This window comes from Nomascus leucogenys, chromosome 8 (genome assembly GCF_006542625.1).
Source record: "Nomascus leucogenys isolate Asia chromosome 8, Asia_NLE_v1, whole genome shotgun sequence".
NCBI classification, from domain to species: Eukaryota; Metazoa; Chordata; class Mammalia; order Primates; family Hylobatidae; genus Nomascus; species Nomascus leucogenys.
This window is the reverse complement of record NC_044388.1, coordinates 75,144,046-75,165,633: the sequence shown is the minus strand read 5'-3', so window position 1 is coordinate 75,165,633 and position 21,588 is coordinate 75,144,046. Positions and strand designations below refer to the sequence as shown.

Here is a 21,588-nt window from a genome sequence, read left to right as displayed (position 1 = left end):
CCGTAAGTCCAGTATCTCTAGAGTTGAGTGTGGGAAGCTAAAAGAGAGGAAACAGAAATGAAAAATGCGAATTCTTGAGAGGCTTTACTTACCCTGCACAAGCCAAGGACAGGTCTGCGGGAAGTAAGCAGATGCACAGTTAGGAAAGCCCGTATCAGGAGTTAGTCACGACAGGGAAAGATTTGTACACTTTGGAAATCGTAAAAGAATGAAGAGCCCAGGTCCTCGTTTCCGTCTCTGTTTTTCACGTTCCTCCCGGATTTCAATTTCCTTCTGGAATCTCAGCTCTCTTCATCATCCGCTCTGGCAGGAACACTAAACTGCAAACGCAACCCTACGATTCAGCGAACTACGTCCGTCAAGATTTCTGGGTACATATCCATTTACTTTCTTGTTCTCCCGTGACTTTCCATATCACTGCACACAGTTGCTACTGTAAGATAAACAGTAAAAAGCCGCGTGTGGCCGGTACGGGGATCGAACCCGCGACCTTGGCGTTATTAGCACCACGCTCTAACCAACTGAGCTAACCGGCCCCGCCGGAAACAGGGGACCTTACCTCTCTTGAGAAGTTTAACGGCGAACGTTATTCCAATCACCTAAGAAACTTTTCTGAAGTTCTTGGAGCTGGAAAGAACCTACGATCTTTGCTGACCTGTTTAGGATCCTCGGCAAATTTCTTCTAACCCTGAAATTTCCGTTAAAATACAATTCTGCGGAAGGAAAGTTCAAATGTCACCTGCTTCAGTGTTTCATGACAAGGGGTTTTAGCGACGCCATCACCGTCCGCCAGTACTGTGGCCTGTCCGTATCACTCCTTTCTACTTTGCTTCCGTAGCTTCTGAGCGACCCGTGAAGAAATTGACGGAAAACGGAAGGAATTACCGCCAGTTCCTTTCCACGGGACGTCAAGGCCAATATAAGTCTCCACCCAGGCTCCTCTGCTCGTAACTTCTAGCACGATTCCCACTGTATTCGCCCATGTTTCCCAAAAGTGAGTATTTGATCCCTACCCCACCCCATTTTTAGCAAACTCAGGAAAACACTCTCATATTTCTATCTGAAAAGGACACTTTAGAGAAATACTTTCCATTACAGTCTTTGTGTTCGCATTGTATTCCTTCTCGATGAAACAGGTATAAGTCCATTGGTATTTTACGCACGACAAGACAACTTTGAAGCCCGACTCATGACCTTTAGATTAAGAAACACTCTCCGGAAGCCCTGCTGATCGCTGGGTCTTACGAGGTTGATGCCTTCTGTCCCAAAGAGAACTATTTCCCTGCGTGTTTCCGCCTGGCTGCCCACTTCTCCAGTAGAGAAACAGCTGTTCCTCGGGATTCATTTTTGGAAGTTCTTTGGGTCCTGGGTAAATGGGGCCGCATCTTGCAGCGTCGACAAGGTGGTTGAATACGCAGGAACACCCACAGTACCCAGGGACTAATAAATAGCTCAATAGGTAACTTTCGAATAATTGAATAAAGGAAGTCTCAACCAACCCCCTTGCCGTATTACAGATGGTCCACCTCTCTGCTTAGACTATTGTGCTAATGTCCTGTTCCTTCTCCCGGCTTTTGAACTAGCTTCTCACCTCTCTCCAATCCATCTTTCGCGGGGCTGGCCTGTCTTTCCGCCTCATTTCTGAAATTCTATCCATTGCCGCCTCTATGCAAACAGACTCTGGTTAATCCTTCACTCGGTATGGCTCCCCTCTTCCGCACTTTGCATTGCGAGAAATGCCCTTCCTTGAGGCAGCTGGAGGCCTCCTCCTCCTGAAAGCTTAATTGTGGACACAGCCTTGAGTAGAGGCGAAAAGGAAAGAAGGCTGGGAGATAATGGGGGAAAAACACACCTTTGGTCTGGTTTGAAAGCTGGCGCCCGAAAAGGGGAGCGAAAGGACAAGAAAAAAAAACACGCTCCGAAAGTGTCTGAGATTGCCGCGGCCGTAAAGCAGAGCACTAACCGCGGTACTGACACGGGAGGGGAGCAGGGCTCCACCGCCGGGCCTGTGCCCATGGACCTAGGTGAGGACGGGCTCTCCTTCCTCCGCGCCCAAATGTTGCATTTCCCAAGACCACCCTGGCCCGCCACGCCCCATCCTGTGCCTATAAAAACTCCCGAGACCCTAGCGGGCACGGACACAAGCGGCTGGACGTGAAGAGGAACACACCGGCGGGAGAACACAGAACACCCACCCTCTCTTTAGTCACCCTGGAGGCCTCGGAGAAGGCGGTTTCGGTGATCCGTGAAGAGACCCTGAGTCTTTTACATCCCGGAGAATGACAAGAGAGCGAGTACCTGGGCGGCGTTTACTTTCTGGGATTTCGGGAGATGCGGTTTTCTGCACGCCAGGGGCCAAGCCTGAGACGTAGATGGACGGCAGGGATAGGAGCTCTCTCCGCGTCACAAACGCCCCTGCTCATACCTGGGTTCCTTGATTTTCCTGCCTATGTAACCCAACTTCCCGTGGCCGGGCTCTGAGCTCTCATTCTGCGGACTGGGACAAAGGGGTTAACTGTCATGCGCTTTGTATAACCCCAGGATTCTGCACTTGCCCAAGGGCGAGGCGCAAATCCAAAACCACGCACAACTGAACACCGAGATCAGCTGAGTCCTGAGTGTCTCACGACATAAAATCCCTACGATTTTAACAAGAGTTGTATTTGTGCTAGCACTGTTACTGACAAACGCATGTCAGATCCCATCTGTCTTTAGCTCAATGTGTGACGTTAGACACGTCGTTTTGCTCCTCAACTTTCTTATTTGGAAAAAAAAACAAGTGTTCTAGATTTGCAGACGGCCGTTTCAGAGCTAAGTTCCAGTAGCTGTACTGTAAGTTGATCTCTTGGGCAGTCCTGTTGGTGAGGAAAGAGGGCAAATTGAGAAATGAACAAACAGAGAAGTTGCAAAAGCCCTGTGACTTGCAGCACAGGACAAGCCTACAAACCCTGCCATGCCACCCTAAGCTCACTCAGACCCGATGATCCAAGATAAGACCAAAGCCAAACGGATCCAGCAACTCTGCGCAGATCTTCATGTTCCAGCAGCTAAGTTCCACTGAATAAACCTATGATTCGCCTCGTTTAGAAATTCTGGCCGTGCGCGGTGGCTCACGTCTGTAATCCCAGCACTTTCGGAGGCCGCGGCGGGCGGATCACAAGGTCAGGAGATCGAGACCATCCTGGCTAACACGGTGAAACTCCGCCTCTACTAAAAATACAAAAAAAGTTAGCCGGGCGAGGTGGCGGGCGCCTGTTGTCCCAGCTACTCGGGAGGCTGAGCCAGAAGAATGGCTTGAACCCGGGAGGCGGAGCTTGCAGTGAGCCGAGATCGCGCCACTGCACTCCAGCCGGGACGACAGAGCAAGACTCCGTCTCAAAAAAAAAAAAAAAGAAAAGAAAAGAAAAGAAAAGAAATTCTGTCCAGTCCCTCCTGAGAAGGACCTTACTAACTTTCCCCCTAAAACTGTCCTATGAATAGCTCCAGTCCCCAAACCCTTTAAATTCTGGTCTCTGACTCACCCTTGTTTTAGGCGGTACTGGGACTCCATAGAGGCGGGGCTCTTTGCTCAGCAAGTTTAATAAATCCAAGGTAGTAGAATCAATTTGTTTTCTTGGTCGTCTTTTTTTGAGGGAGTGGGTCTTCTAAATGTTGATTCTGATCCCTGTCTATGGATATTTATAAATAAATAGATGTTTGCACTCCATCATTATGTGGAGCTAAAAGTGTTAAATTTAACTATCTAATTACCTCTAAAATAACCACTAAACTCAACGATCTGAAACTTATCTAATTAGTTCCACATCCTGGAACGAAGGGATGTAATAGGTAATAACAGGTCTCAGTCTCTAATGGAGACATAATCACACAGACACCAGATGAAAGCTGAGTAAAGTGGAAAGCAATAGGTGGAACAATAATTTGCTTTATGCTACGATTTTTGGAGTGAAGCAAGAAAATTAATCAAGGAAACAAAGAAGAAATCCAAGAGGTAGTAGTGTTGGATTTGCGTTTTTGTCATATGACACTACTTCTATTCTACAGGATTCACTTGGTCTCCATCTGACCTCCTCAGGGTAGACTGCTCTTTCCCAATCACTCCTGCAATTACCCTAGGAGATTTGTGATCCTAAAGTAAGGGGGAGTTTTAAATTTACTTCTAAGTACACCTGCATGATGCCATTAGTCAGGGAGGTAGCTGAACAAACTCAGCTCTGAATCCTTTAAGCAGACGTAATAATTACTGACACTCTGTTTAATCAGATTCTGAACATGATGTGCCACTTTTCCTTTTGCGTCTGAAGTGACACCAGCCATTTTCACAGTTTGTTCCACCAGGAGGTCCTGGGAGAAAAGTGATAAAGGTAGATTCAAGAATGGTTAGTTTGATAAGAGAAATATAAAGGCAAGTATCTTTTTCACTCAGTTCCCCTTGATTCTAAGAGTGGGTCTATATAAAGAAATGCAACATGCTTCTGCTAATTAATATTCAGGCAGAAAAAGTCATGAATTCCACTACAAACCCACGTCCCTTCTTCCGAAGACATGACAAATTGATGAGGGTATTCTTTCTTCTGTCGCTAAAACGAAGTCTGAGATATAGATTGCAACATTGGCAGTGCCATAGTGCAGAATATATCATAATTAACACTTTTTACTTGAATGCATAAGAAAATAGAATTGGAATGTAAAGTTAATAAATTAATCATCCCTGTTATAAACAATAGAACATAGAAGAAAAATTGCATGGTCTTTGGCATGCAGTCTTTGATTTGGGGAATGCATTTTTTTCTATTGCTATCAGGAAGAAAGAACAGAAACAGTTCATATTCCCATGGTATAGACAAAAGTATGCATTTATGTTCTTACTCCAGAGGTGTATCAAGTCCCCCAATTTTTCATAATCTACTCCAAAGAGAATTGAACTGTCTGGACTATCAGCAAAAAACATTGGTACACTGTATTGATAGTATCATTTAAATCTTCAGTGAGCAAGAAGTGTCAAATAAGTTGCAGATTTTGTTAAGCCCCGCATGCTCCAGAGGGTGGGATAGAAACACAGAAACCATTCATCGACCTGGTTCGTGAATGAAAGTTTTTAGGATCTGTGAAATTCTGAGACATTTCCTCCAAAGTAAAGACTCACTGTTGCATCTCGAAGCTCCCGTCACTTAGAAGGGAGCACTGTGCTCACCATGTTTCTTTGAGCTGTGAAAGCGGCGCGTTCCACACTTGGAGACCCTTCTCTGACACATTTACCAACAGATACTGAATTAAAATATTAACAAATTGAATCCAGCATTATCTATAAAGCATAATGCACCATGAGTTAGGGGAGATTGCCTTGGGAATAAAAAATTAGTTAAGCATTGAAAAGTCAATTAAATGTAATATACCACATTAACAAAACAAAAAACACATGTAATCATCTCACTAGATGCAGAAGAAATATTGGACCAAATTTGCCATCCATTCGTGGTGTTTAAAAAATATCTCAGTAAACCAAGAATAGAAGGAAAATTCCTCAGATGAATAATGGGCATTTAAGAAATTCCTACAACTAGCAACATAGTTAATAGTGGAACAATAAATATGTACCATTTAATATTGGAGAAAAGTGCAAAATATCTGTTCTTACTTCTTCTACATTTTACTGAAAGTCCTAGCTAGTGCCAGAAAGTAAGGAACGCATGAATGAAGAATAAATGGCACACTCACTTTAGAATAAGAAAAATATATTCATTTGCAAACAATATGATCAGATACACAAAAAATCCTAACGCATCTACAAAAACAAGCATTGTAAGTAAATGCAGCTGTGTCACAGATTACAATATACAAAAATTAATTGTATTTCTATGTACTAGCATCAACAAAAATGCAAATCAAATTACCGTTTTCAATAGGTTTAAAACAAATGAAATATTTAGAGATAGACTTGTCAATGTGCACAAGACTTGTACCTAGAAATCTACAAAAGATGGCTGAGAAAAACTCAGGAAAACCTGAATAATTGGTGTTGTTTGCCATATTTACAGATTGAAAAATGTAATATTATTAAGATATCATTTTTTTTCCTCTGAGTTGATCTATAGATTTACTACAATCCCAACAAATATCCCAGCAGGAGATTTTGTTTTGTTTTGTTTTGTTTTGTTTGTTTGTTTGTTTGTTTTTACAGAAATTGACAAGCTTATTCTGAAGGACCTAGAGTAACCTAAATAATTAGGAAAAGAAAAACAAAGTTGGAGGACTTACACCAAGTGATGTCAAGACTTATTATAAAGCTAAGGTCATCAAAATAATGTGGTATTGTCTCAAGGATACTTACACAGATTGATGGAACAGAATAGATAGTCCAGAAATAGACCAACGTATGTGGTCAACTGATTTATGACAGAGGTAAAATGTTATTTAACGAGTTTTTTAAACAAATGGTCCCAGGCAACTGAGTATGGAAAAAATGATTCCCTACCCTTACCTCACATCCTATACAACAATTAAATCAAAATGGTTTATATACGTAAAGCTTAACGTTAAAGATATCAAACTTGTAGAAGAAAAGAAGAAAAGAAGTCTACACATATTTGATGTTGGCAAAGCTTTTTCAGAAGGGACCAGAAAAGCATGAGCCCTTACAAAAAAAGATACACTGGATTTTATAAAATATTAAAATATTTTTCTTTGAAAGACAGTATTAAGAAAATGAAAAGGCAAGACATAGACTTGAAAAGAAATTTAATATATTTTATGTGCACACGTAGTTGTTATACATCATATGTGTTATAGATACACATATATATAACAAAGGACTTTTACGGAGAATATAAAACACATTTGAGAACTCAGTGATACAAACACTCAATAAGAATAAGGGGAAAAAACTTGAGCAGGCATTTCACAAAATAAGATGCTTATATGGCCAATAGGCACTCTAAAAGATGTTCAACAACATTAATCAGTACAAAAATGCAAATTAAATCTATCAAGGATTAATAGGTAACAACAGATCTCAACTCCCCTGAATGGAGAAACAATTAGTAACACAGATATTAGATAAAGATAAGTTAACTTGAAGGATCAGTCGATGAAAAGATACTTGGGTTTATTTCCAGGTTCGTGTTCTTAAGAAGTGATGCATTCAGCAGAGCATTTGAGGTAACTGCTAATTAGGGACGGTACTTCCTTCTCTTTCATCTAATGGGAGAGTGAAATCAGATTAGAACTAGAGCTTTCCTAATGAGATCTTTTCTCTCTTTCTCAGGATCCCGACTCAGATTGAAAAAGCAGAGGACGGTCACTGCATTCCAGGTCTGAGGCTGTGTCCCAGAAGCTTCACTCCTGGCTTCGCCTTGGTAGGGAAGTTTCCGGAGGTGTTTGAAAACCTGGAAACTTAAGTGGGACATGGGACGATATTTGTGTCCCGGTTATAAAAATTGGCAGAAAAGACAAGTGTAGTGTGGGGGATTAGCTCAAGCGGTAGAGCGCTTGCTTAGCATGCAAGAGGTAGCAGGATCGACACCTGCATTCTCCAGCTTCTTTTAATCCCTAGGCTACCGATGGTATCTGGCCTAGACGACAGTTGCACAGTACTATTACTCGTTATTGTTGTGGCAGTTTCTATGTGGATCATTGGCCTCATCCACTGGGCCTGGTGCTGAAGAAGTGCTTCAGGAATGAATCCACAGATTGAGATGAAAATTCTCAAGCTTTCTCTTTCTCACCTCCTCCAAGGTTCTCCATCACTTTCTGAGTCCTACAGGAGGGAAGTGCTATTGAAGATGCGGCTATATGGCGTGAAGCTCTGGGGCTGGGAGAACCTGCCCCACCACTTCCGGGAGGCGGTGCCGGCAAGGAGCAGGTGACGATCACAACTCTAAAGCGGGCTGGAATAGCTGTGCCCGCAAGCCAGGCAATTCCGAGTGGTGCTTCTCCATCCGGAATGTGCTCTCTACTTCCGAGAGATGAAGAAGGCGAAATTGGAAAGTGAGGAGAGAGGTCTCCCTCAAGACCTTCTTTGGAAATCCCTATTCTTCGCACTGTCAGGCTCATAGAACTTTGCTCAAGGCACTATCTGAGAAGCTCCTCCCTCAATCTTGTCCTGCCAGGGGTTTGGCGACCCAAAGTACCGGCAGGCTCCTAATACCCAGGAAAACGGGTGGGGTGCAGTGTTTCCCCAGTGGGGAATTAGCTCAGGCGGTAGAGCGCTCGCTTAGCATGCGAGAAGTAGCGGGATCGACGCCCGCATTCTCCAGTTTCTTGTCTGGTTTATGTCTCTTAGTCTGTGTTCCCCGTTGTTTCTCCTGTTGACGATATCGGTGCTTCTTACCTGGGAGAAGATCAGAGGAACCTGCCGCCTCCCTAGAGCCCGTGTTTTATTGATCCCCGTATAAGAGTCTTGTTGCCCCTGCTTCCAGCCTCCCTTCTTTTCCACTCCTGCCGCAGGTTTGGCTCTTCTAGGTACTCAGGTCTCAGTGCAAATTGCCCGTCTTTAGACAAGTACAGCTAAAAGTGATGCCCACACGATCTCTCAGTTCCTATTACATCTTCACAAATATCGTCTCCTCCGGAAAGTATGTCTTTGAATTATTGGTTTGTTTTTCTCTCCCCTAGAATGGGAGCTTCCTGAGTACCGAAACACTGTCTGTGTAGAATCTGTTTAACTCACTTCATCACCATGTGTAAAGTCCTATAAAATACGGTTACTGCCTTGAACAGATGAGGTGGGTAGTATAAGGAAACAGGGAGATCAAACACAAAGCAATACTTAAAAAAATTATCCTGCCACATTTCTAAAATCTTAATAGTAGCATTCACTAATGTAGTTCGGTTTTTCTTTGTGCTTTCTCCATATCCCCTTATTATTATTATTATTATTTTTGACATTTGACTGATAATTTTCCATTGGTTTTCAAATGACCAAGCAGATTTTGCAATTTTCTAGTTAATTCCTGTGTTTCCTTCACCATTCTATTTTCTGATTTTCTTCTGGGCTGCTGCTGCTGCTGCTGCTTCTGCTGCTGCTGCTGCTTCTTCTTCTTCTTCTTCTTCTTCTTCTTCTTCTTCTTCTTCTTCTTCTTCTTCTTCTTCTTCCTTCTTCTTCTTCTTCTGCTTCTTCTGCTTCTGCTTCTTCTTTTTCTTACTTCTTATATTTGACGCACTGATTTCTTCTAATGCTTTGTAACTTGGTATTAAAAGGTATAATTTAAAATGAGAAAGAAGTTTCTACAGAATCCTTAGAAACATGTCATTATAAGCCCCCGTTTTCATTATATTCTAAGGAGCTGGAAGATATACTTTTGATTCTTTTCTAAACTGTGCATTCGAGAATTAATCTCTTCTTGTTTACTTTTATGTTCATTCTTTCAATGTTATTTTCTAATTTTTGTGTATCATTTTATTTATCAACACATAAATAGATGAGTTATATATACATGTATTTATGAATGGCAGCTGAACCACACATTAGTGCTAATATTGGTGACTAAAATTTGGAGAACCAGACATTATGTACCTCATAAAGCGAAGCAATGGAAAATGCACAAGCCCACCTATCAAATTGTCTTGTTAAAAGATTTGAAGCTGAATCTAAATGAGCCTCTACTTGTAACTACCAGTTTACAAGAAATAGAGTAGATTAAGAAACATGTCAAGGGGCAGGAAATAGATACAATGAAATAAATACAACATAGAGGTGTTTCTAAGGATAAAAGGCCCAGTTCCTTCAACAATTAACTGGTATTAACTCTTTATGATACTATAAGGGTAAATATATGTCATTACACATTTGTTAAAAAAAAAAAAAAAAACCCAGGATGTATAACACAAAGAGCAAACTGTAATGTAAACTGTGGACTTCAGTTAACAACAATGTATTAATAATTATTGGTTTACCAGTTGTAACAAATGCACCACACTGATGCAAGATGTTAATAATAGGGGAATTGTAAGAGAGGGAGAGTGATGGAGTTTGTGGAAATTCTATCTATTCTGATCAATTTTTCTTTAAACCCAGAACTTCTCTAAAAAATAATGTCTATCAATTTTAAAAAATAATATCCACAAAAGAAAGACCAGGGAACTTTTATGGATGAAAAGAGTCTTAAAAAACATAAAAATCTGTAGATTTTAGTTATTATTTATAATCAGCAATTAGGAGAAATTTTTTTGTATGGGTGACAATCAGGAAAAAGGTTAATATTAGATCATATTTATGATCTATTACCAATTTGTTAACAATGGGTACATACACACATACAAACATGGCCCTAAAATTTCCTAGCTCTCTCAAGCTGTTGATTTCATCATTCTCTCTGCTGCTGAGTTCAAGAAAGCGAAATGTGTAATGGGTATCTCTCCTTTCCAACCTTCCTTCCAGTTCACAACCTAGTGCTGTCCACTTGCATGGGATGTTTCTTTTCCATCACAATGCTCTGAGATAACTAAGTCAAGGGAAGTTTGTGCAGCCCTCCAGACCCTCCAGATTTCAAAGGAAAGCCCACCGCTGCTGGTCTGGGGGAGCTGATGGCCTATTCATGGATGAGATGGACTAAGGACAGTGGGAAGCACAATGGACCAACAGTATTGTTGGAGGGGACTGGGTGAGGAAGCAGGGGCCTAAACAGCACTCTCCGGATACTGCGTGAACACTGTCTCCACAGGGGTGTTGTAGCATCAAAAATTAAAGCTAAATGTTGATTTATTTCTGGTAATCATTTTGTTCAGGAACCTGGAAAAACGAAAAAAAAATTATCTCATTCCCTTTCCTATTTAAAGCCTGAAATATTTAATTAAAATGATAAAACTTTAAAAAAGTGCTTATTAGGCCAGGCTGGTGGGAGGCCGAGGCGGGGGCGGGGGGTGGCGGGAGGGGGGAAATCACTTGAGGCCAGGAGTTTGAGACCAGCCTGGCCAACATGGCGAAACCCCGTCTCTACTAAAAATACAAAGTTAGCTGGGCGTGGTAGTGCGCGCCTGTAATCCCAGCTACTCGGGAGGCTGAGGCAGGAGAATCTCTTGAACCTGGAAGGCGGAGGTTACAGTGAAGCGAGATCGCACCACTGCACTCTCAAAAAAAAAAAAAAAAAGGTGCCTATTGAAATTTTTAAACTTACAAGTACTCTGACATATAAATAAATCATTTTCTCTACATACATGGTTTTTGCACTTATACATGTCTAGACACCCTAGGAATGGTGGTGCCGTGGTGTGAACATGGAGCCTGGAATGGCCAGCCCCAAAACCTCCTCCTCATCAACTGTTGACTCATCAACAGTCAGTAATCATAACTTCCTTAAAATACAAGAGCCGCAAAACATTCCGGGATATCTGTGCTAATTAATCTGGCAGTTCCTACTGTGTCTTGCCCCAGGTGTGACGTGCTCTCTTCCATGAAATTAGTAACTACAAACTGTAATGGGAACAAGACAATTGATTGTCTCCGCACTCTTACCCAAAGCGTTCTCTGAGATGTTTGGTAGTTATTTGGGTCCTTACTTGACCTTCGTGACCTTAAAACAAAGGGAACATGGCATTTGTGAATCTGAAAGACTTGTGATAATTTTCTCATTTCCTCCAGGCCGTGTGCATCACTCTGAGTTTGCGGAGGGAACAGCCCTTTTTCAGGGCCCCCTCGTGTCCTGAGTATCATCCTCAGAATGTGAGGCTTGGGCCCAATCTGAAGAGGGTGTGAGGGAGAGCCAAAACGCAGGGATTGTCCCACAGTGCAGTCCTGCTCTGTAAATCCCTTCCTCTGACTAGCTTGATTTTAGGCTCTGAGAATGGATGGGGTGGGATTGTGAAGGGGTGGCCTATCCCTCCACACCTGTGGGCGTTTCTCGTCGGGTGGGACGAGAGCCTGAGAAAAGAGACACAGAGACAAAGTATAGAGAAAGAAAAGTGGGCCCAGGGGACCGGTGCTCAGCACACGGAGGACCCGCGCCGCCCCGGTCTCTGAGTTCCCTCAGTATTTATTGATCATTATCTCTACCATCTCGGAGAGGGGGATGTGGCAGGACAACAGGGTAATGGTGCGGAAAGGGTGAGCAGGAAAACATGTGAACAAATGTCTCTGCATCATAAACAAGGTTAAGAAAAAAGTGCTGTGATTTGATGTGCACATACATAAACATCTCAATGCATTAAAGAGCAGTATTGCCGCCAGCATGTCTCACCTCCAGCCGTAAGGCGGTTTTCTCCTATCTCAGTAGATGGAATATACAATCGGGTTTTACACCGAGACATTCCATTGCTCAGGGACGAGCAGGAGACAGACGACTTCCTCTTATGTCAACTGCAAAGAGGACTTCCTCTTTTACTTCTCCTCCTCAGCACAGACCCTTTTACGGCTGTCGGGCTGGGGGACCGTCAGGTCTTTCCCTTCCCACCAGGCCATATTTCAGAATATCACATGGGGAGAACCTTGGACAATACCTGGCTTTCCTAGGCAGAGGTCCCTGCGGCCTTCCGCAGTGTTTTGTGTCCCTGGGTACTTGAGATTAGGGAGTGATGATGACTTTTAACAAGCGTGCTGCCTTCAAGCATTTGTTTAACAAAGCATATCCTGCATAGCCCTAAATCCGTTAAACCTTGAGTCGACACAGCACATGTTTCTGCGAGCACAGGGTTGAGGGTAAGGTTACAGATTAACAGCATCTCAAGGCAAAAGAATTTTTCTTAGTACAGAACAAAATGGAGTCTCTTACGTCTACTTCTTTCTACATAGACACAGTAACAGTCTGATCTCTCTTTCTTTTCCCCACAGATTGCTTTTCAGTACTTTCTGCTGAGACATTTTTGCATATTCATTTCTCTCTCAAGGAGCCTCTATAACAAAAGAGAAAAAACTGTCTCGGTTTCTGTGTGTGGCACATGAGTTTGAAGGATTTCTGAGACGATCGTTCAGGACTGGCGTTACAGATTAAACGCCAGTTAGATTCAGGACCAGGGACGATGGGATCCCTGGCAGGCGGATATAACACCTCGTTAAGGACAGACTGCCCACCACTCTCCTTCTTTCTCTGTTTCTGGATTTATTTTCTATAAATTCCGCTGGGTATCAGAACCTTCCTTCGGCTGACTGACGCTTTGCAATTTCCTCTCCAAGCCCGGATCTGTTCCCCCAAATTCTCTCGTTCCTGCTTCTAGCTTCCCTTTTTAGCTTCTCTAGTTTCGCGTCATCGGCTTTCCATTTTTCCGAGGTTGAATCCCCAGTTCCAAGCAGCGGGGAGGTCTTCTTGTCATAAAATCAACTTCCCTCGGCTCCTGTAACAGGGAGTGGGAGCCCACCCTCCCACTCGCCGTGTAGCACTCTGCATCTCTGAGAAGAAAGTGACCACCCCAGCTCAGCACAGATTTTCTTCGTCTTTGAGCACCTGCTCAGAGTTCCCGCCCCTCGTCGCTCCTTGGTTTTCCCTCATCGTCTACATACAGTCTGTTGGATGTCGGTCAAGGTATCGCCAGCCCCTGCCATGGGAACCTTTTGGGGAAAAACAGATCTGATTTATTATACTTCAAAGATGCCCAATGATTCCCGGTCGTCTGTGTACCATAAAAATAAAAACAGATAAAAATAAGAAGTCAATGTATTCGACATCTGCACCCAGGCTACAGCTCTGAGGTGATCAACCGGGAAGCGAAGGTAGCCCACCCAGAGGGAAGAAAGGAACAAAGCTGGAGAATGCGGACGCGGACCCTGCAGGCCGCTGCCTCCCAAGTGAGCGGGTTACAAATTCCGCTAACCCAGCCCTCACCCCGCTATTGGCTATTTGAGGCATGTGGGGGTTTTTTCCGGACTACAAGTCTTGTGTTCCACCTGGTTTTTCGGGACCACTCAACATTCCTGAGCTCCACCCCTGCCAAGGTGGAGCCAGCACAGGACTGCAGGCGGAGTCTCCGGACTCATCCAGAAACAGCCACCGCGCGGAGCCGGGAGCGCCTGTCGAAAAGCACCCATAGACAGCTACTGTGGGGAAGCTCTGGGCCCGACACAGTTCCGCTTGCTTGATATTTTAGAAAAGAAGGAATTATACCCCAGCTGTAAAGGGAGCGTGGATTACAGCTGTAACAAGTACTTTCCTTGCAAAAGCTGCCCTCTCTGAGGCTCGAACTCGGGACCTTCAGATTATGAGACTGACGCGCTGCCCACTGCGCTAAGAAGGCGACGAGTGCAACGTCACGCCAGATTGTACAGGAATTTCCTAATTTCTTTCCCCAGGCGGGTTATTTTGGGACTACAGTTTTCTTCGCCCAGGGTCGCTAGTTCTCCAAGATTATTTCCAATAGGCACGCGTAGGCTCCTTTTTAGCCCATCGGAAGACCCTCACAGTCGGAAGCCATAGTATACTGAACAATTATGCCTGATCTCATTTTCTATTGATCTGGATCTTCGTCCCCTCAGATACATTAGGCAATAATTACTGTCCGCAGTTTCCTTAGTTGGAATAGCGGGCTCTCACTAAGTGGTAGTTGAATGAATGAAAAGCTCCCAAACGTGCCTGCAGTTTACACTTACCTGTCTTAATTTAAATTTGCATTTCCACTTACGTCACCTGAGATAGTCCCCTCAGAATATCACCAACTGATTTTATGATGAGTCTTCATGTTTTCTTCACCTCTATGTTGCGAATACCCTATTAAAGATTTTATTCCCATAATTTCATTTAGTCCAATTTATTTCTTTATTTATTTGCCATAAATCTATACATCATTATCCCCATCTTACTGATGAAACTGAGGATCAGCAGAACTAAATCCACAGCTGATAAGGGGCAAAACCAGGCCTTGAAAGCAGATTTTGTTTTCCAAAAAGTGTGCTGCCCTCTTTCTCCCTCTAGACCATGTAATCTCCCCTTTTCCTCTCCACACCACCACACTCATTTGTTAAGCAAATAGCTATAGAATTTTAGATTCGTTGGTCCATTCAACAAACTTTAATTCACCACCTGCCATGTACCCAGCGTTTATGTTCTAGATTTCCAAGGCATCCTTGGCCCTTTATCCCTCACATCCCTACAAACACTTTAAATCATTAGTTCTCAAAGTGCGGTGCCCAGACCCACCACATAATTCTCGAGGACACATTCCATTTCAGGTACTGTGCTACCTGAAGGCTTTGAGGATTCAGAGGAAATTGAGCCATCCCTGAACTCAGGAGCTGACAGGACAAACTGTCCTATCTGGTCCGGTTCCTATACTCTCAAACTTCCGGATTCTTATAAACGCATCTTCCTAAATATTTTATTTTGATGCTGTAACTCTTCCATTCTGTACTAGTTTGCTAGGGCTGCCATAATAAATATCACAGACTGAGTGGCTTAACCAACAGAAAATTTTCTCCGTCCTGGAGGCTAGAAGGGCTGTTAGCTTTGGTTTCTCCTGAGGCCTCTCTCCTTGGCTCGCAGATGGTCACTTACCTTCTTGCTGTGTTCTCGCATGGTCTCTCTCTCTAGACATATTTCCATCTTTTCTTATAAGAACACCTATTGAGAGTTAGGGTTTCGACATGAATTTGGTGACGGGTGGGGCGGGACAAAATTCCACCATAACAGACTCAAAATTGTTTACATTTTCACCTTCAAATTTGCAGTAGACTCTGTTACTGGAAAGCACTACTTGTTTTTTTTTTTTTTTTTTTTTAAACAAGTATTTTAGAGTCCCTTAATTAAACAGACCATATACCTTTCCTTATCTAGGAATTCCCACTCCAGTGCCTGGTCCACACACCCATTATTTCTCCTCATCTCCATTCTTCAAGGCCCATTCTTGATTCTTTCATTCTTATGTGAAAGAATGTAGCCTGGAGGAATGTAGCACATTAGTTTTTCCCTCTGAATTGCATGACTCATTGTCAGTAACTATCTTATGGTTTTTGCTGTTACGACATTTAGTATGGATGTGTGATATCTTTCATTAATATCCTCCATCTAGTAGTCACTGTTTCCATAAGGAAGCGCAGCCAGTGTGCACTACACTCCAAAACCTCACATATGCATAGACTGGTTATGTAGTCTAAAGAAACTCCTGGCTCTGAGTCCTAATTCTGAAGGTAGTGGCAAACTTCAGTCCTTTGCTGTGTTGTTCACTTAGGTTCATGCCAAGCTTATGGGGCCCAATGCAGGCCCCAGGAAAAGGAGGGAGGGATGTAATGCTTAACCTGTTCCTATTTCTACCGGCCAGGTTTGTTGCTGTTATTGTTGTTGTTGTCGTTGTTTGTTTTTCAGGTGGAAGCTCAACAGCATCCATGCCATGGGTGATTGATGTTTCTCTAATGTTAGCAGTATCTTTTTCTAATGAACTCTCTCCTTGATGATCTCTTGTCATTTGTCTTGGCCAGTGTCAGTAAGGGGTCTGCATGTAAAAATGCTCATAGGTACTTGAGATGTTCATCTTTTGCTCCTTGTTTGGGTGAATTGTTTCTTTCTTAATTTAGTGAAGTCTTTTCTCTCCATTTTCATATTCCAAGCCAATATGCTTCTCTTAAAAATACTCTCCTTCATACTACAGCCTCTCCAGACTCTTTTCAGGTCTTGGCTTAGATCTTTGAGGGGAAATTTTTGCAACAACTACTTTCTACTTTGCTGCACACCTCCACTTAAGCTCAAATACAGACCCAAAATGATAAAAAAGAAAATATATACATTTGCATCTCCAGATGTATACCTCAATGCAAACAGAAAACTGTGGACAATAGAGCAGTGATTACCTGCTTTCTGCTCTGGTTTTGTACAGTCTTTATGTGGTAATTTGTTGAAAGCAGATAAGTGGGAGCTATAGGCCAGAACAAGACATTATTCTATGAGAATAATTGGGGCACATGAAATTCATGGTTTATTCATAGAATACATACTTTTTATTTTATTTGCCATTTCTAAATAGAAATTACATCTCATTTGCACTCATACTCAGAAATCGGAAATGTTGGGAGAAAAGCTGAGGCAGGGCTTGCATGTCTGACATAACATAAAAGAGTCTTGGAACATGTCCTGGATCCAGGGTCTAAAACCCCTCATGGCCTTTGGAACACCAAACTCTGTGCTAAAGGGTGGAAGGCTGCCCTGCCACACCACAGTCTAAGCCCAGGGCATACAACCCCTCATGGCTTGGATGGAATCCAGGGCTCAGGGTATAAAACTGCTCGTTGCCCCTGGAATGTGTCTAGACTTGCTGGCTCCTTGCTTCTAGCACTCCCAGGTTCATAAAACGATTGTATCTTAAACTAGAAGAACATGTTCCCCATTATCTCAAGTAGCAGAACATGTTCCATATGCTGCAAAGGAAATGCTAAACTGTCACAGCTATAGCTCATGTGTTTGATTCGCTGCCTCCTTTCAACCCGCACATCCTCACCATCTGCTTCTTTGTTTGATCACCAATAAATAGTGTGGGCTTCCAGAGCTCAGGGCCTTTGCAGCCTCCACACTAGCGTTGGCCCCTTGGACCCACTTTATGCACCTTAAACTTGTCTTGTCTCATTCCTTTGACTCTGCCAGACTTCATAGCCCCCACGGCCTGGTGTTGGGTCTGGCCACCCCAACAGGAAGTGCCAAGCGGCTTCTTTATATTACGCACTGCTATGGTTCGAATACCCCCTTCAAACCTCAAGTTGAAATTTGATCCCTAATGTTAGAGGTGGGACCTAGTAGAAGGCATTTCGGACATGAATAGATGAATGCCCTCCTTCTGAGGTGAGTGTGTTCTCACTCTATTAGCTGTTAGAGCTGGTTGTTTAAAAGAGCTTGGCACCTCTCCCCCAACTTGCCTCCTCTCTTGCCATGTGACCTCTGCACAGACTAGCTCCCTTTCAACTTCTGCCATGAATGGAAGTAATCTCCAGGCCCTCACCAGATGTAGATGCTGGTGCCAAGCTTCATGTATGGTCTGCAGAACTGTGAGCCAAATAAACCATTTTTTCTTTATAAATTACCCAGTCTCAGGTGCTCCTTTTAGCAACACAAAATAGACTAAGGTGTGTACATTTTTGTATTTGTCAAATGTGGTTAGAATACCAAATGAGGTACTGCCTCACAGATCCCTGAGATGTGATTACTTGGCATAACAAAATCATAAAATAGATATCATAATAATGCATCAGCAGACAGGGAAAAATCGTAATAATAACAAAGCTCATTAAGGGATAGCCACATAAGTTTATCAGTTAGTTCTCTCTAAACTCTGTAATATGAATGTGGCCAATCTCTGGGATTTAATAATACAAAAAATATGTTTTGGTCTCCCAGTGTCATTTTAATCTTATTCAGTAGGATACATTCTTTCCCTACCTCCATATGAAGACATACACAGTTTTATGCCTCATCCCTGGCAATACAGTCTCAGTCTCAAAGTTAAGATGCTGAGCTCCACGTAACACTCTAAAATTTAAACTTGACGTAAAGATCAGATCTCTTCCTTTACTTACTGGGGCTGTTGAGTCATGACTATTTGGATAGTTTTCTAGGGAAGATGTTTCATCTCTCTTTTCTTACCCTAACATTCTACCATTTGTTAACCACTGTTCTGAGACTTCTGTGTTTCAATTGTGGTGGAAGATGAGTTAAAGCCAGGGAGGGGTGGTGGGTAGAATAATAAAGTTCTTACTTTTAAATGGTGTTGTCATTAGTCAGTGTCATGCTTTCCATTCAGCTGTTTGAATACGAATAATTTTTTAATACGATCCATGATTGTGGATTCTCATGTGCATTTCCCTTGATGATGATGTACTCTCCTGTACCCCCTTTTTTATGACTGCTTTTCCAGCCACTGCAAAACTCAAAACTTCCTTTTGCTTCTTTTTCCTTAGCTACATTCATCCTTCCACATAGCCCACTGGGACTGGCTCAAAGTTGACCTCATGCCAATGCTCCCTCTCTCCTGATTCCCACACCTGTTTTGTGGGAAAGGCCTACATCTGGTTGTCCCTGAAAAGCCCTGGGACTACAGGCCAATCCCAATATAGAAGGAACTTCAGGCAGTCAATCTGCCCATTTCTCCCCTTTACATTTCTCATGCATCTAACTACCATATCTCCCATATTTTGGTGCCAGTGATTGAACTTGTTGGCACTTGTATTAGTCCATTGTCACACTGCTATAAAGAACTACTGGAGACTGGGTAATTTATGAAGAAAAGAGGTTTCTTGACCCACAGTTCCACAGGCTGTATAGGAAGCATGGCTGGGAGGCCTCAAGAAACTTACAATCATGGTTGAAGGCGAAGGAGAAGCAAGCATGCCTTACCATGGCAGAGTCGGAGAGAAAGAGTGAAGGGGGAAGTGCTACACACTTTTAAACAACCAGATCTCAGGAGAACTCACTCATTGTCATGTGAACAGCATGAGGGAAATCTGTCTGGAACAGGTTGTCTGAACCCACTGAGGTGTTCATCCAGTGCTGTTTCAGAGAAATCTCTATTTCAATCTATTCCTATACATTAGTTATTGAAAAACAACAGACAATCACAAAAACAAGTTGACCTTTTTGTGATCCTTGAGCCCAGTTGCGAAGGGCCCTCGTGACTGGGCCTCATGCCAAACAACTCGTTACAAAAAGAGCTAGGGTTCCAGACTGCCCTGAAGCTTCATGAGACTTCTCCTCGTCTGTGCGCAGACAGGTGGCCAACTCTGGAGCCCAGGCTGTTGCTTCCCGGTCTGTTGGTGAATCCTCCATAGTCTGGTGAGTGTGGGTGTATATATATATATATATATATATATATATATATGATTTGTGTATATATATATATATGATTGGTATATATATATATGATTCGTATATATATATATGATTGGTATATATATATATGATTCATATATATATGTCTTTTTCCTTCCCATTGCAATTTGCTAATTATATCAGTCTGCTTATTATTTCAATTTGCTTACTATATCATTTGCTTATTATATCTGCATTGCCAGGAGTTTCTTTAGACTACATAACCAGTCTATGCATATGTGAGGTTTTGGAGTGTAGTGCACACTGGCTGCGCTTCCTTATGGAAACAGTGACTACTAGATGGAGGATATTAATGAAAGATATCACACATCCATACTAAATGTCGTAACAGCAAAAACCATAAGATAGTTACTGACAATGAGTCATGCAATTCAGAGGGAAAACTAATGTGCTACATTCCTCCAGGCTACATTCTTTCACATAAGAATGAAAGAATCAAGAATGGGCCTTGAAGAATGGAGATGAGGAGAAATAATGGGTGTGTGGACCAGGCACTGGAGTGGGAATTCCTAGATAAGGAAAGGTATATGGTCTGTTTAATTAAGGGACTCTAAAATACTTGTTTAAAAAAAAAAAAAAAAAAAAAACAAGTAGTGCTTTCCAGTAACAGAGTCTACTGCAAATTTGAAGGTGAAAATGTAAACAATTTTGAGTCTGTTATGGTGGAATTTTGTCCCGCCCCACCCGTCACCAAATTCATGTCGAAACCCTAACTCTCAATAGGTGTTCTTATAAGAAAAGATGGAAATATGTCTAGAGAGAGAGACCATGCGAGAACACAGCAAGAAGGTAAGTGACCATCTGCGAGCCAAGGAGAGAGGCCTCAGGAGAAACCAAAGCTAACAGCCCTTCTAGCCTCCAGGACGGAGAAAATTTTCTGTTGGTTAAGCCACTCAGTCTGTGATATTTATTATGGCAGCCCTAGCAAACTAGTACAGAATGGAAGAGTTACAGTATCAAAATAAAATATTTAGGAAGATGCGTTTATAAGAATCCGGAAGTTTGAGAGTATAGGAACCGGACCAGATAGGACAGTTTGTCCTGTCAGCTCCTGAGGTCAGGGATGGCTCAATATCCTCTGAATCCTCAAAGCCTTCAGGTAGCACAGTACCTGAAATGGAATGTGTCCTCGAGAATTATGTGGTGGGTCTGGGCACCGCACTTTGAGAACTAATGATTTAAAGTGTTTGTAGGGATGTGAGGGATAAAGGGCCAAGGATGCCTTGGAAATCTAGAACATAAACGCTGGGTACATGGCAGGTGGTGAATTAAAGTTTGTTGAATGGACCAACGAATCTAAAATTCTATAGCTATTTGCTTAACAAATGAGTGTGGTGGTGTGGAGAGGAAAAGGGGAGATTACATGGTCTAGAGGGAGAAAGAGGGCAGCACACTTTTTGGAAAACAAAATCTGCTTTCAAGGCCTGGTTTTGCCCCTTATCAGCTGTGGATTTAGTTCTGCTGATCCTCAGTTTCATCAGTAAGATGGGGATAATGATGTATAGATTTATGGCAAATAAATAAAGAAATAAATTGGACTAAATGAAATTATGGGAATAAAATCTTTAATAGGGTATTCGCAACATAGAGGTGAAGAAAACATGAAGACTCATCATAAAATCAGTTGGTGATATTCTGAGGGGACTATCTCAGGTGACGTAAGTGGAAATGCAAATTTAAATTAAGACAGGTAAGTGTAAACTGCAGGCACGTTTGGGAGCTTTTCATTCATTCAACTACCACTTAGTGAGAGCCCGCTATTCCAACTAAGGAAACTGCGGACAGTAATTATTGCCTAATGTATCTGAGGGGACGAAGATCCAGATCAATAGAAAATGAGATCAGGCATAATTGTTCAGTATAC

At 42.5% G+C, this 21,588-nt stretch overlaps 4 non-coding genes across 4 annotated transcripts; 2 read left to right on the top strand and 2 right to left on the bottom strand.

The window, feature by feature from the left end:
• Positions 1–462: 462 nt before the first annotated feature.
• On the bottom strand, positions 463–536 carry TRNAI-AAU. Its single transcript has one exon. It is a non-coding gene; the product is annotated as a tRNA-Ile (tRNA).
• A 6,925-nt stretch (positions 537–7,461) lies between these two features.
• Positions 7,462–7,534, top strand: TRNAA-AGC. Its single transcript has one exon. It is a non-coding gene; the product is annotated as a tRNA-Ala (tRNA).
• A 647-nt stretch (positions 7,535–8,181) lies between these two features.
• On the top strand, positions 8,182–8,254 carry TRNAA-AGC. Its single transcript has one exon. It is a non-coding gene; the product is annotated as a tRNA-Ala (tRNA).
• A 5,833-nt stretch (positions 8,255–14,087) lies between these two features.
• On the bottom strand, positions 14,088–14,160 carry TRNAM-CAU. The gene has a single exon. It is a non-coding gene; the product is annotated as a tRNA-Met (tRNA).
• Between the last annotated feature and the right edge of the window lie 7,428 nt (positions 14,161–21,588).